This window comes from Zeugodacus cucurbitae, chromosome 6 (assembly GCF_028554725.1).
Source record: "Zeugodacus cucurbitae isolate PBARC_wt_2022May chromosome 6, idZeuCucr1.2, whole genome shotgun sequence".
Lineage (NCBI taxonomy): Eukaryota > Metazoa > Arthropoda > Insecta > Diptera > Tephritidae > Zeugodacus > Zeugodacus cucurbitae.
The window spans coordinates 6,498,592-6,511,120 of NC_071671.1; the positions used below are offsets into that span (position 1 = coordinate 6,498,592).

General features: G+C 37.9%; 2 protein-coding genes across 3 annotated transcripts in view; both read left to right on the plus strand.

Moving 5' to 3' along the window:
• Window positions 1-12,529, plus strand: part of LOC128922828 (uncharacterized) — a 334,204-nt gene that overhangs the window by 258,901 nt on the left and 62,774 nt on the right. The window lies entirely within an intron of this gene.
• The window catches only part of LOC105210366 (protein gooseberry-neuro), a 46,808-nt gene that overhangs the window by 31,606 nt on the left and 2,673 nt on the right, over window positions 1-12,529 (plus strand). The gene's annotated exons all lie outside the window — the stretch shown is intronic.

The window sequence follows — 12,529 nt, forward strand, 5'->3', positions numbered from 1 at the left end:
AGTTCTATGACTACTCATTATATAGCCTTTTCAAACGCTTAACTTGGAGTTTCGGAGTTCTGATGTATTCTATAGATTGAAGTGTTCCCTCTCTGAGAAATTAAGCTTCTATAATTTTGCTCAACTATCAAACCGTGATACAGATGGTTCTAGTTCAATGTAACCTCAAACGAATCTGCTCGGAGTCGACTTTGGAAGCTTTACGATTTCATAAATTTATGGGTTCTATAAATTTTCACCTGTTTCAAAGGAATTCCATTGGTTTCTGGTACTTTGAAAGCTTTACGTGATCTTATAAATAGGAAGCGAAATTTCTAGGGATTTGGAGTGCTTGCAAGAATCCAATGACGGATCACGGGTATATTGAAACGGGTATAAAAACTATTCTATACAATCTAAAGGTTCTACTAGTATGGATTGTGTCGGCCTTAAAAACCATCGATAACCAAAAAACTTGAGATTTATTGCGTCTAATTTATTCCGTCTGACTAAAGATATATATTCTTGAAAACACAACCGCTGTATTAATTATGGATCTCGTGGTGTCATGAATCCCAATTGTGTATGATTAACTATGCAGAACAGGTCAGACATTAACAGAATGGTCGACGCTTCCGACTGTTGGTTTCTATAATTGTAACCCCTAAAAATAAAGTTGGTCTCACAACAGTATAATGCCACCGAATTGGCTAATTGGATCGGTGGAATAAGACTTCGAACACCCTTTGAATAAATCAATGATATAGAGATCTAAAGATCTGTAGAGAAAAAGACGCTAAGCAACCTTAAAAGCTTTTATAAAATTAAATCTCTAATAAATAAAAATATCACTGTAGTTTTATGATCTCCTAGTTAGCATTACGCAACCCTTTTCTCTCAACAACCCATCATGAAATTCCCAAAATACCAAAATATATTTATTAAATTTTAATAAATATGACAAATCGCAGGCAATTAATTAAAATTAAACGATAGTAAATAGGTAAGAGTTAAATGAGGGTATATTAAAAGGCTTCTACACCGCAAAGTAAAAGGCACGATTAGAGTCACTAAGAGTATACGAGTTATAGTGGCTAGTGCCACTAGTTGTTGAGTTGTTATTATAGTTGTAGTAGTATTAGAAATAATAATAATGTTGCCAATCAATGCCTAAAGTTATTTAAATACGCTAATGATTGCCGCTTCAATAGCTACCCACTTACTTTAGCCTCTGTCTCTCCACAATGTGGCTGCCTGCAGGCCATTTGTCTTCCTAAATATTTCACTAAAGCAACGCTTAAATAGTCATTTGATAAATAATGCATTTAAAATACCATATCAAAACTTTTACTACCCATTTTCAACACCTATCAAGCGGGCAACCAACCAAGCAGTCTAGTTGGTTAGACAGCCGGTGAACCGTTGAGCCAGCGGCACTTAACCAACCAGCGAACGGTGGCCGTGCAGCGATTAATCTCAGTAAACGCTCAAACAATACGCAACAATAACTCTTAATTAAAAGAGCGACGTGAGTAAATGTGTGTGTGGTTCACCAGCGCGGCTGATAGCTAATATCCCTAGCAAGTCGCCGCGGTCCAAGCCGCACAAATGAGCAATCCACCAAAAGCGTCCAACTAATTCCGCATTTTATGTGGTAAAACAATAACAAAGCAGAAATTCAATTAGTTTTCTTAAATGTTAAACAATATATTAATTTGTTATTACCGCAAACATTAATAATGTGTAATGTTGAGGAATTTCAAAGCTATTTTTGTAGCTATTGTTATTGTTGTTGTGATGTGTAGCTCAGCTATGTGATTGCATAACGCTGACTGACTATCAGACCGCAGGGTCATGCGGTTTAAATTGACTCCCCTAATGACAGTGGCAGTAGCTGATTACACTGCCAATAATATGCGGCTACTGTGGGGAATTTCAGAGACTGAATTCATATGGGGTGGTTCATAGATGGTGAGGTTAGGTCAAGTAGTAGATCTTCGCAGCTGCAGAAAGTCTCATTTAGACAGCTTCGACTAACCTTCGTGAGGCACAAATACTGCTACCGGATCGACAAGACTCTTATAATTCGACAAAGCGCTTGAACTGTATTACACAGTCCTTAAGACGGCTAATGTCGATTCCAGTCACTTCGCTGGGTTCTTCGAAGGTGATTTAACCTTAGTCTTGCGAATGTTGGACAATTAAGGAGGAAGTGATTGGATGATTCCTCTTTGCCTTCCTCCAAATATCTTTGGCAACTAGCGTCTGGATTGTTCCCTAATCTCATCGCATGGGTGCATATTGGACACTGACCAGTAAGCACATCTGTGATTGCGCGAGGTGAGCCTTCACAGCAGCTGAAAGGACCACCGCGGGTCAGAAAGACCTCTCTAGTCCATAGGTGAAGTTATATATAACCTACATTATTTCCTTGACTATAATAATAGGAATATGTTTTCATTAAATCGTCGATAAGGCAAATTGCATTGGCTTCGCAAGCTTAGAGAGTGTTCTTTATCAATAATCTTTCGAACAAAAATTTAAAGTATGAACTTTAATATTAGCAGGATTACAGTATAGCCCCTCAACCAGTACCAGAATCTAGAATTTTCTCTTGAAGTTCTTTAACTGTACAGTAAACCACGCTTCAATTGACCATCTTACAGCGAAAATTAGTCTTTTGTAGTGTTTCAATATGAAGTGTACAGTTTCCAAGAGATTTAGATCCATAAGAAAAATATAAGACAGGTGCAAGACAGCTTCAACAACATCAGCAATTGTATTTTTGTGGGGTTCTAGTATTAAGCGAGCATTTCTTGAGAGAATCAGAGCCTTAAGACTAACATCAAGAACCCAATAATGAAACAGGGCCAAGAACCGACAAAAAGACCTTGGTAGACTGTTTCAGTTAGTTTATTCTGGAGTTGCAATGTTACATGCGAACAAACCCTGAGAGATTCAGACCAAATTCAACATGAGAACCAATCATACTATATAACCAGAAATCTACGGATCATAGAAACTATAAAACCAAATTCAACATGAGAACCAATCATACTATATAACTAGAAATCGACGGATCATAGAAACTATAAAACCAGGGGCCTTGGAAGAAGACTGAAAGCCGATGCAAAGACCTTGTAAGACTGCTTCAACTATATCTACAATTAGATTCTTTGGAATTTCCAACATTATGCGATTAAACCCAGAGAGATTCCGACCAGATTCAACATAAGAACCAATCATACCATAGAACCAGAAACCGACGAACTATAGAAACAGAGGCCTTTGAAGAAGACCTGCCACTAAATAAAATAAACCACCAATTATCTTTCCAATATGCTCTCTTTGTAAAAGACCTTAAATTGTTTATATTTTTGATTTAAAAAGAACCCGGCATATGAACCACCCTGTATATACGCACAATGATATTATCTGCTATTTTATTTTATTAGCATTTTCTATTTTATTCTTCAATATTTTGTATATTTTTTCGCCACTTATGTGCGTCACGCTGTGGTATCACCGTCCATATGTGCTTGCTCTCTGTTGTTCTGTCCCTACGGCGGCATCTTTTCACACCTCTGAGTGGCACAACAGGCCGCCATGTGAGTTTTTGATAAATTGTTTTCTAAAATAGACGAGCTTTGGTGAGCTTTTTATAGTAAATAAAAATAAAAATAGAAATAAAATAACAAATTGAGTAGCAACAACAAAAAAGGCAATCAATTTTTCTGCGCCGATTTGGTAAGCGTGTGACCCGTGGCGCACCAAAGTTCATATACCGAGCCGGAAAATTACACTTAACTCAGCGCAAAGCTCACTTTATAACTGTCCAATTAAGCGCAACATTACGAAATCGCCGAAAAACCGTAAAATAGTAAATAGCTGAGAGTGAGAGTGTGTGCGGTGCGGATTAGAAATACAACACTGCGTAACTAAAGCACTCTACGTTACTCGTCAATACAAAACAGATTGGCTATTTTGTAACTAACGGCTTGTATAATTGGTGCTTTTTCTCAAAAAAAAAAAAAAAAAAAAATACGAGCAGTTGAAATCATCTCTGCGCAAGCCGAGCGTGTGAACTATGATTTGCTACGAATTGATGTGCCAATTACAACGTATTTATATGTAATTATACGTATAGTTAATTATTTCATTGTAAATAGCTAATTATCGCCTAAAATCGTTTAACCGGTGGTTGTTGTAAATGGCAAAAGCTACAGGTTATAGGTAATGTCGGCTAATTATACTGTACTGTACGAACGGATGTATCGTGTGGCGTTAACTGTTTTCGGAAAATTTAGAATCATATTTTTGTTTTGTTATGTAAGCAGGTTTTCCTAAATGGCGTAAAATCATACTTCCTATGGCTTAAACGCTCTCGGATGTAGCAATTACTTGTGAATGATTACTTAATTACTCCATTTACTTATACTGTTGCCTTACAGGTTTATTAAGTTTGTTGGGAAATGAGAACAGGTGATTTGAAAGTTCTTAAATCACAGTGCCGTTAAATTTTTACGGATTAGAATTTCCTTTTTAATTGGATTTTTCACTTCCGTTGTATTTTTGAATCCATAATTTGGTTGAATTAATTATTTAAAGAAATTTTAAAAATTATTTTTAGAATCAAATTAATTGTTCGGAAGAAAAATTTAAAAATCTACCGTTAGATCAGTAAGAAATAAGTATAATAAGTAAGAAATCTGAAGCACCCTAGCTTAGAAGGACCATTGGACATTTGGGAGTCTTTCACTTTTAAGGATCACAAAGTTCTTTTGATAGACTCATTTAGGATTTCGTCAGTAAAGCTGGTAATGCCTCAGGCCACATCGTCCAAACTTTCGGCTCCACTTATAGCTCTTCTATGTGGTGGTAACACAGTGAAGATTGAAGTTAAAATATATCAGTAGGAACACCTTCTTTATAGAGTTCAAGAGCTTTGTCGAATCGTGAGGGTATTTTGATCTGTAAGGGTGACACAGAGAACAGTTCTGAGCTGTCTAGGTGAGTAATTTAGATCTGTCCCTTGACTCAACCTGACCTATCATAAATCCTTAATGCGGAAAATATTCAGAATTCCTCTGATCTATGGGTTGATTAGAACGTCTATCAGAATCCGAATACATTACAGAAAAAGAGGCTTGTTCCTACTGTTTAACGTAGAGAAAAGCCATCGGACCTCAATGATACCTCCGTTGACTGAGGTCTGAAAGAATTGAAATTTCCAAAGAGAATTGTTTCGACTTATAATTTAGATTACTTCAAGCTCAGAGCCTCAGAGATTAATGGATTCTAATTTGTATTATAGTTTTCCAGAACTATGTCAGTTCCTCGAAATCATAATTTGAATCCTTTAATAAATGGCTGCTACTAAATTTTTGTGGTATCCACAATCACTATTATGTTTACTTCAGCGTCCTCTAACATAACTCAAAAACACCGATTTCAATTTAAAAACTTTCGAGATTGTATCAAACCAATATTTTTTAGACCCAAAAAATCCAACAAAACTCCCGCTTAAAAATAATAACATTACCACGCCCTCTGCCACACAATAGACAAAGTGTCTAAATCCTGATAAATATTGCAGTAATTTGTAAACCATCTGGCTGAAACTCGCAACACGGCAGTCGCTATGAAAGAGGTGTAGGCGCTTTAACCGCACAATCAAAGAGACCAAAGCGATTTCGCCGCCGACAAGAAGTCAAAAATCACTTGAGCCAATTAATAATTACAAGGTAAAGCGAAAAAAACATCGAAATCGGTTGTAAAAAAGAACTACAGACCACAAAAAATAAAAATAAATAAATAAATAGACAAGGGAAGACGCTAGCGATAGGAGTATTTACAAAACAAGCAACGGCGCAGACAGTATGGCAGCTATTGTTACATAAAAAGTCGGATGACTTTCTTGCATTGTTTGGACGTAGATCAAAAGCGGTCAGACTGTGTGCCGACGGTACTCTCAATACATAACTTTGACTACTATTTTGATTCCCACTCTCTTTGTTTGGCGAACTGCCGCTTGTGCGAAACTCAAAAATGACGCAAGAATTGTTTTTGTTTAGCATTATCCTTGAGATGAGCGGCGCGCATGCAAACAGGTTCACCGGTACACAGTTTCAAAGGTTCAAATGTTCTATTGTCCTTAGAGACTGCTCAGGTTGCATGCAGTTGAGCGGCATTAGCAAAACAAGGAAATTGCACTTCTTCTCTTCACTTCAAAGACCGGCTGACGCCCGTAACGCATTGCTTTGGTTTTTGTTTTTGCGCACAACGTTTTGGCATCGCCTGTGTGGTATGCCTGATCCTTTTGTTCGCTCATTAAGCGTGTGTAAATTATTTCACACCTCCTCCTAATGATTCACACAAATGCATAAATGTCGAAGCGATTCATTAATCTTTATACGTGTACGTACACTCTCTCATTCGCGCTCTCGCTCTCTCTCTCTCACACACACTCATTACAACCTTGCCAACCTGTCGTTGTTCTCAGGTTTTCACTTCTGCTTGCTCATGCGCCGCCATCCTGTCACAAGACAAATGACCACTGAGTGACCAACATGATTGCGCAAATTGGCTTACTGCCTCGACTCTCACGCATCACCTCTCTCTCTTAAGGAATTGCACTTGCTTCTCCCACGTATTGAGCGACCTGTGTGCGGTCCGATCTGCTCTTTGCTGCACAATTAGCCCTTTATGCCTTTCTCCGCTTCATCTTTTATTTTCTGCCACCGTCACGACAGGCTCATATGTCATTCGGTGGTCGTGCTCATAAGCCCTTGCCTATGCGCTCGAAACCTTGTAGGCGCATCCCACAACGCCCAGGCCTCTTAAAGACAGCACAAAAGTGGTGTATGGCAGACACAAATCGCCAGATCGCCGCAGTGTCTTCGTGTGTGAATTTGGAGCATTCAACCGAGTCCGAAGATGAGTTGTACACTGTTGTTTGCTGCCGTTCGACACCGGCATTGACAGCAAATTCGTTCATGCCCGAAAAAAAGTGTCAACCAAACAAAAGCAAAGACCGCACTTCAATCGTACCGCTCCGTAGCGGCATCTTTAATACGCGACGGGGTGTCCTGTGTGCGGTGGTTTTCATCTTGTTTTACTTTTTTTTCATATAGCCAACGCCGCCAACACACTCTGTGGTCGTGCGATGATGAGTTACAAAATATTCTTTATTAATGTATTATCACACTTTAGTTTGTTGTTGTAGTCTCAAATATTAGTTCGGTTTGTTTAGTCCGTTGGGAAAAAATTAGTTTTTCTTGTTGAGCGCTCAACTGCACTTAAACCTTCGTATGTGTGGCGTATTGTAGGTGTCTCTTGGGGAATTTTGTTGTGATCAAGTACCTCGCTGTGTTAAATAGATTTTTGTTATTTAAATTTGACTTTTTTTCGTTTGGAAAATCTTATGTAATTAAGTCAAATTGACAGTAATTAATATGCTGTGGAATTTAGTTGATGGGAAAATTGGTTAGATTTGAAATATTTTTGTGGGCGAAACTTGTTAATGCAGCACAGATTAAAATGTAAATATCAGTCATACTATTAACTGGATGACCCGTATAGTTTGGGGAGTACCTAAGATTATGTAAATATATTTTACAGAAAAACGTAGAAAAACTTATTTAAGGAAACATATTCGACTAATCTACTTATGTATCGACGGATCCGTTGATTTAAGTCAAAATCGTTGTGAGATCGCCCGGTCTTCCCTCTTCTTTTTTTTCTGGGATCAGCAGTCGCTTGATCAACTAGTTCTTGCAATTTTCCAACCATCTCTAGTCTCTCTAAATAATTTATCATTATATGATAAGGAACACCTCAACTGTACATCCTTTATGAAGTCCTTCCATAGGTTCGTTTCATTCTAATGGACAACATTTCAGTATTTTTGACTTTTCTTATTAGCGCAAAAATATAACAGACCATAATGCTCCATTTTGTACAGGATACCACCAATAAAGCTTTTTTTAATAGACACCCTGTTATTCATCCAACCATCCATCAAAGAAAGCCCAGAAATCTCACTCAGCGACATCAAAGTCGTCGGAACCGACTCGGACTTAAAAGAAGCGGAGCTTATGCTGACAAACCGGAAGACCAACGATAAGAAGAGTAAATTTTCATTGATGAAGATTCCGATCTTCATTTGAAATTGTTCAATGTTCCAGGAGGCATCAGACCTCATTTTCTATTCCCTTCAATCCAACACTTCCGAGACTTTATATAAAACCATAGCGTCTCCTACAATTTAGGAAGTTGAATTAAATGTTATTTGCTCCCAATTAGGTATCTGGAACAGGAAGGTATTGTCAATCCTAGTGGTACGGACCAACAGACAAATTAAGGTCAGAGCAAAAACTATTCATTGTCAGCCGGAGTAATCTAATCTAATCTAAGTATCGAACCATGAACCACGAACAATATCTTCTTTGAAATCGAGTGAAGGATCTTACTAGCTAACCTAGAGGTTAAAGAAGAACAAGCTGGTTCTGGGAATATTTAAGACGACTATGCTTTAAGATATACGAAATTCCTCACTTGAAGGAATATTTTGTTCGAATAACATCGAATAGCATCGAGTACGCTGAGGTATCTTCAGCGGTGCATCATTTAATTAGAAGTCGTAAGGTTTTTAGAAGCGTGCGTACCGAGAACTCTCTGCTAATATCCCTTTCAAGGTACCGACATTTTATTATATACGAAATCAATATTTCCTCGCAAGGATAGTAGTCATTAAAAAGCGGAAGCGGTAGCCTTTTTTATATTAAGCGGCAAGTGTATAAATTCGAAATTCACACATAATATCCGGCATAATCAAAGGAATCACGAACAATACTTGACACATAAGTCTGCAGGACATTTGGTGACAATAGAAGGATTACGCAAGTGAAATCATTAATGAACGTGCGATGCTAAAGACCACACAGTCGAGGTAAGGACACGCGCAACGGCATATGAATGATAAACTGTATGTATACGCCACATACCTATGGACTTAGACAACTGCTCGTATACCGGCGGCGTTTCACAAGTTCATACATTTGCTTGTGTGTCTGCAGTTGTTAGAATTGTGTGACTGGAAGTGTCAAAAGCCGCCGTTGCAACCATGACGAATTGCACAAATGGCAAAACCACGAAAATACACGCTATTTAACTGCATTTACGATGCACCATGACCACCACTTCTAATTCATACATAATTTCTTTGGCGAAGACCGGCTGGCACTTTAGTGGTTGAAAAATGAGCTTGCGATCTTGTTGAATAATTTCCCAAACTGCCTAGTTTACCGTCGGCCTTTTCACTTTTATCTACTAATAATATGGAAAATGTGAAGGAGTTGCAGACCCTCTTATATAAGTATGCATTAACTTAAAGCGAGTAAGCCATGTGTGTGTGGGTTTTTATGACACTATTTTGTAATGAGCTCTCTAAATAATTTGCCATGATCTTCGGCGCATAACCGACATTGACAACCACGCCCACAAATCTCCGCTAATTCAAATAGAACACACATTGCTGTGGCGTATCGGTGGTAAGAACCAACACATGGGAACACCCGCACGCTTCATGCGCGATTTGAGCGCGGCACTTTTGAGCGTCAACCAACCAGTTACTCGTTGGCTCGCCCGTCGCTTGTTATGCTGATATGCTGTGACTATGTCATATTGTCATAAAAGCAGACAAGTGGACGGACGACAACTATGCGATCGTGTTTGCCGAGCAACTAAATAGTTTCTTCAAATATACATATAGACATACATCCATATGTATAGCACCTTGTTTATTTATGGACCCGGTTCGCGTGTGAGATTTTTGTTGTAGTGTAGCTGTAAGTGGATACTCAATTAAATTTGGCATTTGGTTTAGTGCATATTTAACATTAGTTTGTTTGCTTTTTTCCCTTTTCTTCTGCTCAGTTTCGCTATTTGCATATTTGACATGTGACAGCTCTTTGACATTTGTCGTTATTATGTAATGAAAACCGTTGTAACAGCTGTCAACTACTGTGCACAGATTGTCATTTATGTTATGCTGATTTGAAGTGTAATGAAACTGTCACAATGAATTCATAACATAAAAATGTTAAGTTGTAGATATGTAGATAGATATTAAATGCGAAGGTGGTATATACACTGAGAAAAATTGTGAGATGGAATGAAGCAAATTGAGTAGGATATGACATAAGTGAGGTCTAAAGCAATGTGGAGCATATTTTACTGGAGATATCTGAGACTCAGAACAAACTTTTTATTTACACTTAAGTGGATTGAACGAGGACTAGAGGTACAGAGTGATCCACTGAGCTAAGGAGAAAATAATATTTTTGTAAATTTAATAATTTATAATAATAAATTTCTCTCCCTCCCTCTGATACCTAACCCCTGGTTAGGACTATATGAAAATGAGCAGTGATCATGAAGTAAAAGCGAGCAAAAGCATGGAACGTGGGTCTCTGAAATAGCTGACGAGCCCTCAATGACCTGTCAAGTACAAAGATTTTGGTATGAGTGGCAGGAATGATAAACTTAGACATAAATACCAGAATCTCAAGATGACCTTATCACTCGATGATTATGAAGTCCGTTCAGTTCAGAGAGACCTTAAAGCCAATTAATGTGTTAAACATAGTTCTTTGATTTCACAAACTAGGAAGAAAGTTAAAAATAAATTAAAGGGTCATCTTTACTTATCTGTATATAGTCAGTAAAAGTTCTTAACAGTAACTAAGGAACGAAACTGTGACCCACAATCTCTCATCATCTCATCTCTCCGGAACTCTTGGTCAGTGGATTCCTAGCTCTTGTATCATAATTGAAATGAAAAGATAAGGAAGACAGATCGACTGTTCTATTTTCTGCAAATTAAGCTTAGAAAGTATTAACTTTATTTGCGAACAAAGAAAAATTTGTGATGGAACTTAAGTCAACTTTTGAATGATCTGGAGTATCCCCAGTTAAGTTTGATATCTAGGCTATCTTGACAGAAAGGTAGTACCAACTCCGTCTCCAATCAGGTGTAGAAAACCTTAAACATAAGAAGGATCTAAACTGATGAAATGGAATCTTTAATACTCTTTCACAGCAAAGTATTGTAAACTATCGAACTATTTTTTTAAAGGTAAAAGTGCAGAAACTCTGGGGAAAGTTTGCGTAAAGTAGTATCGCAAATTATAGTGCCATTTTTCGGCAAAACAAAATTAAAGCTCGACTGTACAAATGGCTAAACCATTTAACATAATATAGTTGTAGCGAAGCTCTTTAAGCAATCCATGAAAGCTAAAACTCTCACAGTAAGTTACACGGCATAATTTCCCACTTTGCTTATGGACAAAATACTAACAAGCACCACTTTAAGTAGCGTTGAACGATATGCCTCAAAAGTCTAAGGTTAAGCGATAGACAATTGGCGGCGGCTGCAACAGCAACAACAGCGGCGTGTTCTTTTGACAGATTTGCGACGCTTTTTGACGTTTGAATTAAAATGCAATGAAGCATTAATTGTCTGCACACCCAGCCGAAGTGTGGCCACCGCAGCAATGCGGCTCATTTGCGCAGGGAAGCTGACGAGCCGCGACGCTGAGAAAATCTCCTTATGGTTGGCTGGTGGCTTTGCGGTTGCTTGATTTTTGTGGCATATGCAGATACTTATAGGTTTTTTTTAAATGACTCTCTCTTCTTCTTCTTCTTGTTCTTTTCAAGGCATGGTGGTCATACACATACAGCGATCCATATATTATAATTTATTTTTATGAAATATAGTCATAAGCGAGTTAATTTCTTTTGCTTATTAGATTATTATTTTGTAGATCATTGTGTGTGCCTACTCTAATCGCATTGCGCTTTGACTCCATCTGCATGCATTCAAAAATCTTTGGTGGTCATATTGCTGGGACTAGATTTCTCGCTATTCAATTTAACCAAGTAAAATGGTTTACATGCATTCATTAGACTTCTTAAGCATAAAATATTCCGCTACTTGCATAAGAACTGTCTGCATATGTTCTTGTTCTTGTTCTTGTTCTTGTGTGGGGAGTGTGAAAATCTATTAATTTTTACGAGGCGTGAATAATTTCGGGTTACATTTCAATAATTCCGCTCTGGCGGGCTCCGCGATTGGATGCGGGAGCATTGAATATGATTATTTCCCAGGAAGGGATATTGAATGGGAATGCGATGGCAAATTGTAGAAATATATACAAACAGGAAAAACAAGAGTACCACCTGACACTGAATTCGAGATTAAACTGGCAAAACATTTCGTATAGTTTTTTGGTAGCTAAAATGGAGGAAGGAAGAGCTCTCCACTTGGAAGTCGTCCTTCGAATGAACAAATCTTGTGAAAGAGGGCATAATGTCTTACTTTCGATAGGAGTTGCAATGAGAACGTGATTCCCAACAGGTTTTTTCTCCAATCCCCTTAAATCCATATTATATTACTAATTCACCAGAAATAAGAGATCCATCCATTACAGCTACGAGATCAGTTTTCAAAAGATCCTTTCGTTTACACGTGTAACCGAGCCTTCTCTCC